This window comes from Cucurbita maxima, unplaced genomic scaffold (genome assembly GCF_002738345.1).
Source record: "Cucurbita maxima cultivar Rimu unplaced genomic scaffold, Cmax_1.0 Cma_Scf00033, whole genome shotgun sequence".
In the NCBI taxonomy this organism is placed as follows: Eukaryota; Viridiplantae; Streptophyta; class Magnoliopsida; order Cucurbitales; family Cucurbitaceae; genus Cucurbita; species Cucurbita maxima.
The window spans coordinates 410147-427106 of NW_019272049.1; the positions used below are offsets into that span (position 1 = coordinate 410147).

The 16960-nt window shown below is 33.7% G+C and overlaps 1 pseudogene; it reads right to left on the reverse strand.

Annotated features, from left to right (window-relative positions):
• Window positions 1-332: 332 nt before the first annotated feature.
• LOC111467130 lies at window positions 333-13281 on the reverse strand (annotated as a pseudogene).
• Between the last annotated feature and the right edge of the window lie 3679 nt (window positions 13282-16960).

Below are 16960 nucleotides of genomic sequence, written 5' to 3' on the forward strand. Positions count from 1 at the left end.
GTAATAAAACTCAAATTAAAAATATGTTAATATTATTTCATGTTCACTTGGATCATTAATAGAACATGAGGAGTGTTGTATAGCTCTATTATATGCAAATTCTACAGATGGAAAACATTTGCCCCAATACTAATATTCTTAAAAATAATAGCCCTATACAACACTCCTCATGTTCTATTAACCATCTTAGTTTGCCAATTCGATTACATGTAATTGGAAACAAAAACTTAGTATATTCAAAAGAGTATACCATCCATATCCATTTGGTTGTAATAGTTCTTTACCTTTGGAACATTGGTACAAACCTTATGAACATCATGTTTCATCCACGCCTAAAAGAAGTGTTTATGCAACATATTATAACTTTTATTAATCCCAAAATGTCCCATTAATCAACCACGATGTGATTCTCTTAAAACCAAATTTGTTACCGAGCATTTAGTAATGCAAAACTTACTTTTCTTAAATAAAAATTCATGAAAGACATAATAATATCTACAGTTTTTTTTGCAAGACAAGATGCATAAATAGTTTCAAAGTCTTTGATCATCTCTATATAATTCTTTAATATGCTCAATCCAAGAATTTTCGCACTAAGAGAAGTAAAGAGATTGTATCTTCTAGATAATGTATTAGCTACCATATTATCCTTACCTTGCTCGTATTTGATGACATACAAAAATGTTTCAATAAACTCCACCCACTTTGCATGCCTACGGTTCATTTTCTTTGACCCAAGATACTTCAAGCTTTCATGATCAGAGTGAATCACAAATTCTCTAGGTCATAAGTAGTGTTGTCATACCTGCAATGTGTGAACTAAAGCAAACAATTTTTTATCATAAGTACAAAGTTGATTCTTTTGTGAAAACTTTGCCCTTCTCACCTCTCAACTCTACCCAAACAACTCTCTTTCATTCTTTTTCAATTTCTATCTCTTTTTCATTATTCTTTTAACTATTTTTTTCTCTTTGTTTTTCTCTAATGGAAATTAATTGATTGTCAAATACATTTGTAGAACTCAGAGGTACTGGAGTAGTTATTCTACATCTTTTATAAAAAAAAATACCTATTCAAATAACCATCAACTTTAATTGTCTTTCCGATGCTCTAACTTCTTGCCTCATGGGCCTAAAGCGAGCCCATCAAGTCATCAACGCTGAGTATGGATAGATCCTTAGTTTCTTCTATGACAGCCACCACATGGTCAAACTTTAGAGTCTCTCAACACCTTTGCAACAATTGTTTGTCTGAAATTTTCTCTTCATAGGTACGCATATGACTGACTATTGCAATTACTTTTGACAAAAAATCAGCAATTGATTCGCCATTCGTCATGAGCAGAGTTTCAAAATCACATCTTAGAGATTGCAATTTCACTGTTATGATTTTTGAACTTCCCTGAAACTCATTCTGCAGAATTGACCATGCTTGCTTTGATATGGTTGTTGTTGTAATTCGTGAAAAAATAGTCTCATGAATTGCTTGCTGAATAATGAACAGAGCGTTGGCATCATTTTTCTTGGTTTCGCTTAGTCTCTCCTTTTCTTCAATTGTGGGTTCTGATATATCAACAAACCCGTGCTCCACCAAGTCTCATAGCTCCTGCGATCTGAGCAAAGTCTTCATCTTTATGTTCCACCACTCATATTTCTCACCATTAAAGATTGGTAACAATGGTGCAAAGAAAGAAAAACCAGCTATTGCCATTTTTTCGTTTTGTGAAAAGTAAAAATAATCACTCGCCCTCGTGTCGAACGAACTTGACTTTGATACTAAAATTGTTGAAAGAAGGGATAGTGAAAGAGATAAGAATAGATAGAATAGATGAATGATGAAGTGCTTTATTCTTGTCTACGACTTGATGCTAAGAGGGTTACACAATTCCAGTATTTATAGCTTATACTGACCAGAAATAGTAAATCATTGAAATCTCGATAAATTTAAATCTACTAACAATCTCCTAAAATCTTTTAAAATCTTTGTAGTTTGAATATTTGAATCATATCTCAACTACTTTAAATCATATCTTCATTTTGAATACTTTGAATCATATCTCAACACCTTATACTTACCTAATATGGAATGGTAAAGACCTATGGTTTGGAACGGGCATGCAACCATGGACAACACGTCTTGGACAAGTAAGACCGAGATATCTATTATGCGGCCATTGACAACACGTCTTGGACGTGCATGACTGTGACACTGTGTGCTTGCTATCTCCTCGCTACTCGCAGTTCCACTTGCACATGGACCTCGTGTGCCCATGCATCTTCAACCTCCTGTTGCTATGCGCAAATTCCCGAACTTCTTTGGAATTTCCTATGATGTTCCACGCTTGAATCTCCCTTTTTCACTCGTTTTTCCTCTCAATTTGTTCTAAAAAAGGGTAGATTCACTCCCCACGAACCTATTGAGACCAATTTGAAGAACTATTACACATTGTATAACAAGATTTTTGAAAAACAAAGCTAGGGATTTTCCACGGGTTTACTCTTCAATCAAGTTTGATCTCCTCCTTAACCTTCCACCAATATATTGTCCAACCTCCTCTAAATGGTAATCACTCATCAATTTGAGTCAGATCATTTCCCATCCCTTCGAATCTACAGCGTTTGAGTTACAAAAAATGGGTTTTGGTGTATTATATTTGTACACGATTTCCCTTCCCTAGTTCACGTTCAACAACCCTTGTATTTGCTAAATCTTAGCCACCTAACTCTGTGACTGTGGTTGGTCGAGGCCACTTCATGATTGCTTTAACTTTTATCGGGTCTTCTCATAACTCTATTGTGCAAAAATGGGATATGAATTAAAAATGGGTGCCCAAGTGATTATATATATCATGAGTGATATGGAACTAGATCGTGTAATCTTTTTCTTCATCGAAGAGGTATTTTTAGTTTGCATGGTACAATCATTGAGCCTAAAAATTTCGTGATATACCTTATTTCGGCACGGCATGCTCAAAGAAGGCTACCTCTTGAAGTTAAAACTCACTCAAATATAACTTGTGGGTTCTTAATCTTGATAGTACTTTCCTTAGGTGATCCTTGTGTTCTTCCTTGGTTTTAGAGTAGATGAGGATATCATCTATGAAAAAAACTTATGAATGTGTCGAGGAAATCCTTGAATACTCGATTCATCAAATCCACAAAAGTTGTAGAGGCATTGGTTAAGCCGAAGGACATAACCATGAACTCGTAGTGTCCGTATCGACTCATAAATACTTTATTCAGTATGTCCTCATCCTTAATCTTTAGCCGATGATATTCTGACTTCAAATCTATTTTCGAAAACACTGAAGACCCTTGTAGCTAGTCAAATAGATCATCAATTCTCGATAAGGAATACTAATTATTTATTGTCACCTTGTTGAGCTTCATGTCGTATATGCATAGCCACATAGACTCATCTTTATTCTTGATAAACAGCATAGAAGTTCATTATAGAGAGACACAGTTCATTTATCCAATAGCTCTTATAGTTGCTCCTTAAATTCGGCAAGAGGCATGAGACTTGGAGATCAGCTAGTTCTTGTTCTAGCTCGGTTCCTAAATTTATCTCCCAATCTTCCTCTAAAAAACCTCCTAAAATTCTTTGACTACTAGAACTAAGTTTATTTCTGGATTACTTGTGTCTATAATATGACTAGGAATGTTCATGCTCCATGCCTTATCAACTTCTTAGTTTTCATGGTCGAGATTAACGTTGGGTGTCCCTTGAATACTTCCCCAAGATTTCTCCATCATGGAGCTTCTGACATTCTTAGCACAATGGTCTTTCTTGGGCAATCTCTACTTATGTTGCTCTTTCTATAAAGAGCTCGGAAGCCAATCGATTGGCTTCCTCGTTTAGCCCGTATTCTTCTCTTAGATGACATGATTTAATCTTGAAAGAATATTTAGGATTGCTTAATTATCTTAAGGGATCTTAAGGTTGTCTTAAATTTTATTTTAAACAATAACTCTAATAATCGTCAATCAAGAACTTCTCTTATAGGAACTTTGAACTTCTCTATATATATATTTTATTATATTCAAAGTACTATTCATACGATTATAGTCTAAATATAAACTAAGAAAACATTCACAAAAACTTTCAAAATAACAAAACATTTTTGAAGGTAGTGGTGGCCAGTCTACGGTATATACGGTATATCCCAACTGGCTCCTAGTAACCTGAAAACATAGAAAATATGGAGTGAATACAAAGATTCCGGAAGCAACTTACTTGTAGACCTTTAAGTGTGTCAATGTTAGGTGCTAAGATACAATACTCTATTAAACGACTAGGGACTTCATGTATTCTTGGCTTGGGCTCAAGTCTCATGGTACTTAATCAATCGTGTAACTACCTCTCATGAAGGACCGAAAAACATCATAGGATCAATGAGCAACATGAACGTGACATCCTGCAAGAAACATGGTCAAGACATCCTAAAACATGAACAAGACAAGCCTACAGAACATGGGGCAGGTTAAACCTGTAAAGCCATGGGAAGATGTCTCATATAAATATGGTGTAAAGCATTTTATCTAGATGAGGAAAACATGAAACATAAATGTGGCATTCAACTAGAAACACATGGTGTAAGTCATCCCACTAAAATAAATCATTGATATCAGGATGCACAGAATGGTGAGGTGATGGGTTAGTTAGGGCATGGTGAGTAGTACCTAGCAGTTTTAAAGGATCATGGCATGGGGTGTGTAAGCCATTAACATGACTTAGTACATGGTATAGAGTAGCATCTTGGTGCATGGTACACCCTATTCATCATACATGCATGTTCATCATAATCATATCAATGTATCAATATCATGAGCATAAAACAATGATAATATCATATAAGAGATTCATAAAAAATAACAATACCAATGAAATTACTTAATTTCTTAAAATTTTATGGTTTAGTTCTTAAGGGCATTTTAGTCATTTTCAACCTAGGTTAGGATTTGTACCCAAACATGGTCAGTCTTGAAAGTGTAGTCAGTTAAGTCACTCAATTTAGATCACATATAAAGTTTCGTGTAAATTGGTGGTCATTTGAGTCATAAATCAAGAGTTGGTTTTCACGAGGCATTTTGATCATTTTATAATAGTCTTGTTCACTCGTGGAACTTAGCTCAATGACATTCAAACTTCATGAGAACCTTAATATGTCATTTGCAACCTTCTGTTGAAATTTCACGTGCAACAAAATTTTTTATTGATCTATTTTAAAATAGACTCATTCTTTTGCAAAAAGTCCGGTTTAAGCCTTAATTCACTGTTCTTGGCTTAATAGATAATCGTTTAAATATTACTTAAATTAAGGTCATATGAATTTTCAAGTGATTTCTACAAGTATATCCTAAAAAAAAGAAAAAAAAAAAAGTCGATAGTCTACTTACCTCTTATTGGTTTTTGGTGCTTGATTTCTCAAGTTTCTGATATCCGATTTACTCCAAATTTCTTTTACACAATCCTTAGTATCTATGTAGGCTAAAAAGGAAATTCTTAAGAACCAGTCTAAAAAGAGTCCAAATTAAAGAGAAACTGAAGCTGAATCGATTTAGGCTAGCATGACCGGTTCAATTAAACATCATTGTCTTCCACAAAATAGAGGAAGAAGATGCACGCACCAGCTCCAGCACCACCTGAAAATGGCATTTTACAACTTGATACAATAGTCTCTAGCCTTGATTACTTCATAAAACTTTCCGATAGCGTTACATAAAAGAGAATGAGACTGATTTCATACTTTTTTGTACAATGTAGCTTGAGTTATAACTCATCAAAGTCCGTACAAAACAAGATCCCCTTTTATTGGTTTGGCCGATCTATACCTTTTTAGGTATGGGTTCCTCAGCAAATTTTCTCATTTCCCTTCACTCAAGCTAAAGGATTTATTTTTCCCGGGATGAATTCGTTGGCCTAAAAGTCAACTCAACACAAATTTGCTTCTCTAATGCCATTCGATACATAGACCTTATTAGGCTTCGATTCCTTCATGAAAAATGTTCATCCTAGTTCCCTAAAGCTAACAAAATTATCAATTTTAAATAAGAGGGACGATGAGGAAGAAATTCAAAATTACTTTAAAAATTACCAAAGTTGTAGATACTCGGATTTAAAATGGTGGAAAAGGGTAGACTATAGCTCGTAAATTTCTAAAACAACTACAAGTTGAAAACGTAGACTTTACTAGGCTCGATTTTTGTCCCAATTCCAGCAACACCCCTAGCTATGCTAAAGATCGACGTGATTCACCATAAAAGCTCCTCCGTTTATCACCTTGCCAAGGTCCAAGTCAAATCTTGATCGATGGCTCTTTAGCCCCTTGTGCCTATTGGTTGTGGTTCAAATTTGGAGCTTTATGGACGGTTGGATCTCGCTACATTTTAATCATTTTTCCTTGATATTCGAGGACTTTGCTCCTTTAAAAATTCATTTTCTAACTTTCTTACAACGTTACAACGTTATATAACCTATGAACCTTTTTGGAGACCTAATACCCATCAGTGAAGTGTGGTTCAATGCAACCACCATTGGTTTATTGATAATTAGTCTATTTTTAGTCGATTTGGTAGGTTTTTCGTAGGTCTCAAATTCTATTCAATAAAAATTTTCAATCCATGCTAGTTTATTCTTCTGTTCATGTTTTGTTTGGATGATTTTACACTAGTTTTGACTGATTTAGGGCCATTTTTTAGGTTTTGAATGAATAATCCTTGTGTTATGAAGGTTGGGGGGTAGGTTTAGCTTTTTGTAATGGAGATGATGTCTCAACCATTCTAAGCTTTTGAATCACTCAATTCCATCACGAATGAAGGAAGAACAAATGTAAACGTTTTGAATTCTTGATTTTTTTTTTCTCAAATTCGGAAGTTTTTATTGGAATTCGGGTCTAAATTGGTAGTATGTTGATATTAGAGGGATTTTACGAAGGTTTTGTGTAGGAAGTCAAAGTTGATTATGACTTAATGGTGAGTTCCAACGAATGTCAAGAAACTACGAGATTGTAAGTTTAACAGTTTTGGATTGACTTTGGACTCGATTATTTCTTGGCGTGATTGAAAATAAATAGAAAAAATATGTTACTAAAGATTGATTGAAGTTGGCAATAAGGACGAATGTGGTATGCTGTTCTATTATGTGAGGCTAGAGAGAAAATATGCATGACTAAAATATGAGTTAGGCAATAAGGACGAGCGTGGTATGCATGATGTAAGAAATTACAAAAATAATGATGAGATTTGTGATGAATGATATTTTATATACTTTTTGCTGTGTTAGAAAGGAGGATGAACTATTGTGATCTGTACTTTGAGTGATTAATAAATGTTATCTCTTCGTTGAGCTTGTTAGTTTGTATGTGTTAACTCTAGGCATTCGACTATGTGTTCTTCCTGTAGAGCGTGTTTATCTGCACATAGCTAGGGTGTTAGAGTTAGGTTGACTAAAGAATGACCTAGGTCTAGACACCTCCAGTAGACATAAGCACCTTAGGATCGTGAGCGACAGATAGATGGATTAGACACTAGTGCTTTGAGACTAAGAAAGACTCGAGGAGTCAAAACAGAGTAGGCTAGAGTCGGAAGTCCGCGTTAAGCCACTTAGCCACTTTAGCAATTCAATAGACTTCCTCGGTTTCCAAATATGACGAAGGTGAAGTTTGAAGTATGGATTACGTGCTTAGATGATCGATAGGAATATCTCCCAAGTAAAGTATACGTAAAAACTCAGTTAAGGTTAGGGTGCTACAACTAGTACGATTTACACGTTTACCCAGGTTAGTATGTTTCCAGTAGACCTTGCACCCTAGGATCGTGAGCGATCCAATGTTTAGACTTGTGTGCATTTAAAGATTTGTTTGATAGCAAGAGCAATACACCTAGAGTTTAGAGTAAAGCCTGTGGTCACTTACGAGCGCCTACAAGTAGAGGAGTGTTAGAGAGTTGTGCGGTCACAAATGAGGTCGTCCTAGAGCGTCAGTCTATTTTTATATTTTGCAAGTCTTTTGTATTTTGTCTTATAAATGTATTTCAAACTTGTTTCCATGTTTGTAATATTATGAAAAACATCCTTTCATAATTGAATTTAAGTCAAAAATATCTTTTCCATTAACATTATATTTAAAAAATACCTATGAAATTTTGAAACTTTTCTTTCATATATATATATATATACAAAGAGTCTTCACCCACTGAGATACGACATTTGATGACTCCAACATTCAACATGGTCATGTTACTTATTTCTCGTTTTTAAATGTAACGCTTTCTCTTTCAGGCTTTAAATGTAACGGTCTAGACCCATCGCTTGCAAATATTGTCCACTTTAATGCATATGCTAGGGAAAGGTTTCCACACCCTTATAAAGGGTGTTTCGTTCTTTTTCCAAACCAATGTGGGATATCACACTAAAAGTAAAAACTATCCTTACAGATCGACTTGCGTTCCTAGAAGATCACCACAATGATATTGTCTTTACTCGTTAAGCTAAGAAAAACAAAGACCGACCCACCACATAAAGTGCTATAATTGAATTGAATGATTGGTTTTTCTCTTAGTTTTATGCATGTTTTGAATGCAAAGTGTACAAAAAAGATAGCATAAAAAGGAAGCGATAGGACACAACTAGTGAACATGTGATTGGTCATTTTTGTGTTAAAAAAGAAGAAATATGCAAAGTTTTAGTGAATCTTTGACCATCCACTTTTTGGAAAGAGTGCATGAATTTCCCACTTGGCTTAACTTCAATCGTACAAGTGCTGACCCTTTTTGGATCAACATGTAAGAATGAATTTAACTTCATATAAAAGTCCTATTTACCACTTTTTTTTTTTTAATTAAAAAATTGTGGGAGTAGAGATTCAAATATCGAACGTCAAAGAATGAAACTTGTATCTTAGCTTATAAATGATGGGCACGTTAGCCGATCAACTCATTGTAGTTAATGCTTTGAGTCATAAAACAGCTCATCCATCTGCACTACTTACCCGACAAACAAAAATTAAGACAAAATTTGAACGAGCCTAGATAGCTATTCTAGTCAAACGAATGATGACTTAATTAGCTCTTATGACTATGCACACTAACTTTATAGCAACCAATCATTTGTGGCGAGTAGGAAGATGCATACCTTGCTAACATCATTAATCAACTAAAATTCGAGCGAGTCAAAAAATTTTTAGTAGTGGTGGATGGTCGTTTGAAGTGGCAGAATCTAATGCAAGTTTCGAAAGATAAAAAATCAACATGAAAATTTTATATAAAGCCCATGAGTCATCTTGTAGTTTGCATCCATGTGCAAGATCTATTCGGATTTAAAAACGTATTTTTTTTTTGCTATGAGTTGTGTATGAGTATGTTTAGTCTACTAATCTCCACGGAATTCACCATCAACGCATTGTTTACTAAGTTAGGAGTAATTAATATTCTTGAACGTTGGATTATATGATATTATAGGCCGCTAGAGAGTTTAGTAGACGAGCCGAATTTGACCTTGAGCAAATCTTATATACATGTTTAAAAATTTTGATAAACATAAATAGAGTGAGTCTAAGCATGAGATTAGTTGGAGTACCTTTTACCGATCTATAGGTCCTAGTAAATGAAACAAGCAACCATTGGTGAACAAAATTTAAGAAATAACTCGAAAGATAGTCCATATAGATTAAGGACAAATTAGCTACTTACTGACTAATCTATTGTACTCATCAAAATTTATTTTCATTTTTTTTTCTACATAAGTCTAATTTAGTGCGATATAGCCGGGTTCGAGACTTGAGAGAATTCTATCTAAATCCGAGTTATTTTTTAATATATTCAAAATTCTTTTTTATTTATTTTAAACAATTGTTTGCTTTTGGTATTTTCTTTTTAAAATATAAATTGTGTTAGTAGTGACTACCATAACTCAAAGTTTCGTCATCCACTTTGCAACTAACACGTGCCCGCCTCCACTTCATCTGCTTCAATTAAGTAATTCTATTTAACTTGGTTCCTTCACAACACTCGAGAGTTTTTTACGAGATTTCCATTGAATTTAATTTCACTTAACTTCTTTAAACATAGAAATGAATAAATTCATTCAAAGTCGGTTTAAAACTAGAAAACTTACTGTTCTTGAAGCTATCGAAACTCCACCTTCGAGTCTGATTCATCTCTAGATTTATTCATGGAAGTTGTGCAAAATCTTCCCTAAAAGGTATACTTAAATTCTTAATAAATCTTAGAATAGCATACCTCTCGATTTTCCTTGTTTCTTAATAGAATTGGATGATTAAAAAATCTAGACTGAATGACCAACATTTTGATCAAGTTTCATGAAGGGTACATAGTCGAAAAAAGCCTCTTTATGGCTTGATAGGAGAACTCGTCATTAGTTCATTTTCAGGTATCTATTAAGTTGAGAGGCAAAATGACCAAAATACCCTTATAAAGTTGACTTTGACTTCGAAATTCATAAAGAAAGAATGTTTAATTCTAGTGCAGGTGTTTTAAATGGTTTAGAATGCTCATGTTCGATTCAGTTTCGTAGATAATTATATATTAAAAAAATTAAATTCATTCTTACTTCATAATATAAAGCATATATATGATCAACTAATTCAAGAGAACCAAATATTAGAGGGTTTTGACATTTATTCTATAAAAAAAATAGTCTATTTTAGTTTTTGAAAATATTTTCAAAAACATTTTTTCAACTTACTCATAAAAGTAGCATAAAAGAAAATAGTGTATTGAAATAAGTTACTCGAATTCATTTAATTCTAAGAAAACGAAACCAATTATTTTAAGAACATTTGAACAACCCAAGTCTAAATTTTCAAAATCGGAACCAATTGATATCAAATCCATCAAAATTAATCATGTAATTAATACCCATTCGAATAGTGATACTAATACATAATTTAGATCAACAAAACAAAAGCTATGAACATATATAAACGTATAAGAACACCTGCCAAATTTGTGGTAAAAAAAAAGAAGAAAGTTTTGTGTTTGTTTCCCAATACATTTTCATGATTGAGATAAAGTGATGGTGAATGTTTAGTGTATTTGTTGGTATCATAAAGTTTTTGATATGTGCCTGCTATGCTGGAATTTGCAAAGCTAGAGGTCCTAGAATCCTTGCAAACCGTTTATAGAGAAAACTAACTTAACGGATTGATCCAACTAAGAGCTGGTTAGAAGATGAATGACTCTTAGATCGAACTTGAAATTTATGATGGTCACTCTTAGATACCAAGACAATTCACTCCAGAATTAGCTTGATCAAAACTAATTCAATGAATCGGTTAAACATCAAACCTAAAGAAGGTTTGAAAAAGAATAACACCAAAAAGGTATCAAGAAAACACAGAGGTTTTGTCTATATTCAACAATTCATCTCAAACATTGAATATTACATGACTTTAAATAAGCCCAAAAAATAACCCTAACATAATAAAGTTCAGCCACCAACCACAAATCACTAATAAAAAATTGAAGAGAATAAGGTATTCATAAATTGTCTGAATGGTAGTTCAACTACCAAAGGCAAGTCTTTTAATTACTTTTCAATGTCAGACACTTCATTATCTTCTTGATTTGATATGTTAAAGCTATAAAGATTTTTGAGCTCAAAAGTCTTTGTTTCAATTTGTACACTAGTTAGATTTTGAAGATGCAATGTATAGGCCTCTTGAATCTTTTTAACCTTGCTTCTTGTAATCAGTCCTTCGGGTACATGCAAAGGGTCAGTAGTTAAATTCATATCATCCTCCCTTTCTTTAAAAGGATTTGTCCTCAAATCAATGTCTTCTTGATAATGCATCTGCGACCACATTATCCTTCCCCTTTTTGTAATGGATTACATAAGGAAATGTCTCAATGAATTCTACCCATTTAGCATGTCTTCTATTTAGCTTTGTTTGGCTTTTGAGGTGCTTCAAACTTTCATGATCCGTATAAATAACAAACTCTTTTGGCCACAAATAATGTTGTCAAACTTGCAAAGCCCTCACAAGTGCATATAACTCTTTGTCATAAGCCGGATAGTTGAGTTGTGCTCCATTAAGCTTTTCTCTAAAGAACATGATTGACCTTTTTTCCTGCATTAAAACAGCTCATATGCCTATCCCACTTGCATCACATTCAATTTCAAAAGATTTATCAAAGTTAGCAAGACAAGATACATTGGTTAATTTATCTTTTAGTTCATTGAATGCATTCTCATGTTTTTCCTTTCATTCAAATTTCACATGCTTTTTAACAAGTTCATTGATGCTACTGAAATCTTTAATGAATCTCCTATAGAAACTAGCCAAACCATGAAAAGATCTTACCTCGGTTGCATTTGTGGGTGTTGACCATTCTCTAATAGCTTTTACCTTTTCTTCATCAACTTGTACTTCATTCTTTCTAACCAAGAACCCTAGGAAGTTGACTTGGTCTAGACAAAAACTTCACCTTTTGAAGTTGGCATAAAGCTTCTCTTCTCTAAGTTTAAACAAAATTTTCTTAACGTGCAAAATATGATCATTCAAACTTTTTGAGTAAACAAGGATATCATCAAAGTATACAACAGCAAATTTTCCAATATAGTCTCTCAAAACATGATTCACTAGCCTCATAAAAGTACTTGGTGCATTTGTAAGGCCAAATGGCATAACGAGCCACTCATAAAGCCCAAACTTTGTTTTGAAAGCCGTTTTCCACTCATCTCCCACATTCATTTGAATTTGATGACACTTTTAAGATCTATTTTTGAAAACACATTAGCACCATATAATTCATTCAACATGTCATCCAATCTAGGAATAGGGTGTCGATACTTTACCGTTATTTTGTTGATGCTCCACATGCCATCTTTCTTGGGTACCAAAATCACAGGAACCGAACAAGGACTCATGCTTTCTCTAACATATCCTTTATCCATGAGTTCTTCTACTTGCCTCTGAATCTCATTAGTCTCGGTGGGATTAGTTCTATAGACAGCCATATTTGGAAGAGTTGCCCCAGGTACAAAGTCAATTTGGTGTTCAATCCCTCTTAGAGGGGGTAACCTCGTACATGCATTTTCATGTGGAAATATGTCATTGAATTCCTGCAAAAGAGACTTAAAAGCACTTGGCAAAGCATCATCCGTTTTTGGTTCTATTGCTAAACACATTCCTTTGCACATAAGTACAAATTTTGGTTCTTGGGCTAACATATTCCTCATTTCTCCCTTTCTTATAACCAAACTCACATTTTCTCTCTATTCCTCAAAATGACTTTTTTTTCTTTCTTTGTTTTCACTCATCCTTTGCCCCTCACTTTTCTCTTTTTTTTTTTTTTTTTTTTTTTNACTCTTATCTCTCTCTTTTACCTTAGTTTCTTCTCTCCAATGTAGTTCTTCACGTTCTTTTCTTTTCTTCTCTAATTTCAATTGGTCACAATGTACTTCATATGGAGACAATGGAAGTAAAGTAAATTTTTTCTCATACAAAGTAAAAATATACTTTGTTCATCAAACCATCAAATGTTACCTTTCTATCATATTGTCAAAGTCGGCTGAACAAGATGTCCCCCGCATGCATTGGTACGACATCACAAAGGACTTAATATTTATATCTTCCAAGAGTAAAAGAAATAAAAGCTTGGGAGTTCACCTTAATTTTTTCTTTGTTTGTCATTGAAGTTTGTATGGTTTTGGATGGGGATGGACAGAAAGTTGAAGTCTTTTTACAAGGAAGCTGCTTACCACATTTGTGCAACTTCCACTATCAATCACCAAGCTGCATGGGTTTCCTTTGATCAAATATCTTGTGTGGAACAAGTTTGCCCTTTGATCTTCAAATTTCTCTTCCTTGATTTGAACATTGAGTACCCTTCTTGTGATCAAAGATATGGAATTACCTTCTTCAACATACTCATCATCATATGCTGCGATTTCTTCCACAAGCTGTGAATCACGATCCTAACATTCATCATCTGAATCAAGTATATCATTCCTTATCACCATAACTTTTTTATTAACACATTCTTTGCTCATGTGTCCAAACCCTTCGCACTTCCAACATTGAATAGAACTAGACTTCTCCTTTACCGTCTTTGAAGCTTCATTCTTTTTACAATTGGAATTCTCAACCTCCGCTCTTTTAGCAGCCACAAACTTTTCTTTTGGTAACAACGATTCATTTCTATTCACAAAACTATCCTTGTTCCAAGTTTTAGAATTTGAAAAGGTGTTAGTTCGTGATGTGTACTTTTTTTAATGCTTTTTTCTTCCTTCAATTGGTCTTCAATTTTGAGAGCATAAAATGATACATGTCTTCCAGATATGGTGGTGGATTTCTGTCAACAAGATGAACAATTTCTCGATTCAAACCTCCAAGAAATCTAGACATGATCTTCTTCTTCTCTAACATTTGCTCTTTCCATCATAGTCACCATCTCTTGATAATATTCCGCCACACTTTTTGTTCCTTGCCTCAAACCTTGCAGTTTAGTTTTCAAATTTCTTTCATAATGCTTTGGACCTCCTCTTTTCTTCTTTTCTCGGATTTGAGATGTTGGTACCAATCACCGACATGATTGATAAATTCGGCAATAGCAAGTCTCATCTTCTTATTTTCACTATAGGTGTTGCAATCAAACACATGTTCTATTTTTCTTTCTCATTGCAAGTATGCCTCAGAATCTGTCATTCTACAAAAGGGTGGGATTTTGAGTTTAACTCCTCCATCTCTATCTTCATATACTCTTTCCATCCTTCTAGGTTGCATAATAGTTGCATGGTTATTTCTTCCTCTCCATCTTCCTTCAACTTGTCTTTCTTGTACTACTATACTTTCATCTTTTTGTAACACTCATTCTTGTCTTTGTTGTTGCATCCTTCTTTCTTGTCTATCTTCCATCATCATTTCCATCATACCTTGAATTGCTTGAAGAATTGTTGTATTAAGATCTGGTACTGGTGGTACTCCTTCTCCATTATGTGACATTTTTTTATAAGGGACCTCTCCACACTTCTCACAAAAATTTCACTTAGGGACACTCGTGTTTAACACTCAGAGGTAGGCTTTTGGTACTAGGTCAAGAATGTAAAGGCTGTTTTTTTTTTTTTTTTTTGTGTAATCTTGCTTTAACTTGATTATAACCAATTCAACGATCAATTCTAACAAGCTAAGACTAGTATCTCAAGGATCAAGAGCTTGAAAATAAATGATAAGAACTGAATATATATATATATATATTTTCTCATAACTGTTTTTTTTTTTACTAAACATTTTTTTTCGATAATCTGAGAGAAAAAAATTGATACAAAAAAATAACAATAAAAATATTTCACCTCTAGAGCGGCCAAAGAACGTCGACCAAATGCTCTGATACCAAATGATAAACGCCTACAATGCTTGAATTTGCAAAGCTAGAGGTCCTTCTAGAATCCTTGCAAAACGTTCACAGAGAAAGCTAACTTAACAAATTGATTCAACTAAGAGCTGCTGGTTAGAAGATGAATGACTCTTAGATCGTACTTGGAATCTATGATGGTCACTCTTAGATACCAAGACAATTCACTCCAAGTACCAAGCTAACTTGGAGTGAATCGGTTTAAACATCAAACCTAAAGCAAGGTTTGAAAAAGAATAACTCCAAAAGGGTATCAAGAAAACATAAAGGTTTTGTCTGTATTCAACAATTCGTCTCCAACATGAATATTACATGTCTTTAATAGGCCCAAAAGATAACCTTAACATAATAAAGTTCAACCACCGACCACAAATCACTAATAAATGCTATTAAATACAAATTGAAGAAAATAAGGTATTCATAAATTGTCTTAATTGGTAGTTCAACTACCAAAGATAAGTCTTTTAATTACTTTCCAATGTCAGCCACTCCATTATCTTCTTGATTTGATATGTTAATGCTATATAGATTTTTGGGCTCAAAAGTCTTTGTTTCAACTTGTACATTAGCTCGCTTTTGAAGATGCAATGTATAGGTCTCTTGAATCTTCTTAACCTTACTTCTTGTAATCGGTCCTTCGGGTACATGCAAAGGGTCAGCAATTGAATTCATATCAGTTTTGCTCAATTAATTAATCATCCATTCATAAGTGTTTAAATATCTAAAGTTGCTTACCTCAGGGTCCATTTAGTTAGGGTCATAAATTTTTTAATTATTATATTTAATATAACTATGATAATGAAAATATTGCTTTTTTACCCCTATTAAAAGAATATATTTATATGGATAAATGTTTGATGTCATAGTAGATTAATCTTTATGTTTTAATTGTCCTTTATTTTTTGAACTTTCGAGATTTTATTGAGAATCTTAGAGAACGAGTCTCATAGTGATATAGAATGAAAAAGTGCCCGTGATTCCTCGAGAGACCTAAAAAATTAATGCTAAAAAAATTAAAAAATTTGGGTCAAAGTCAAATAGTGGCAAAATGCCCCACTTACCATTTCAAGGAGTTTGGACCTAACTACCATTTCACAACAAACACTCTTTGGAGATTAAAGGTTTATTCTAGGCGTCAAATTGTTGAATTTCACCAAGAACGGAGAAAGAACAAAGGTAAACATTCTTTATGTTCTTGGAACTGGTTTTCCTTCAAAATTCGAATCACTCCACAAACAAGATTAATCCACCCAAAATTTATAACAATGAAACTTCATTCTTTCTCAATGTGGCATGAATTGAAATATCTTTCGATAATTTCAAGAGCATTCTCTTGGTTCATATCAATCTCCACTTCTTCAAAAGGATTCATCCTTGAATCTATTTGTGAAACTTTGCTGCAAAAAATAAGTTATGAAAATACAAAAGACCTCACAACACTCTTTCACGTGTGAACACTCAAGAAATTTTAGGTCCTCTATTTGCACTCATTTACACAAATGAAGTTCTCATTCTAACCTCTAAAAAATTTCAATAGAGTCAAGATTCGATTTTAAACTGTAGGTCGATTAAAAACTAAAAAGATA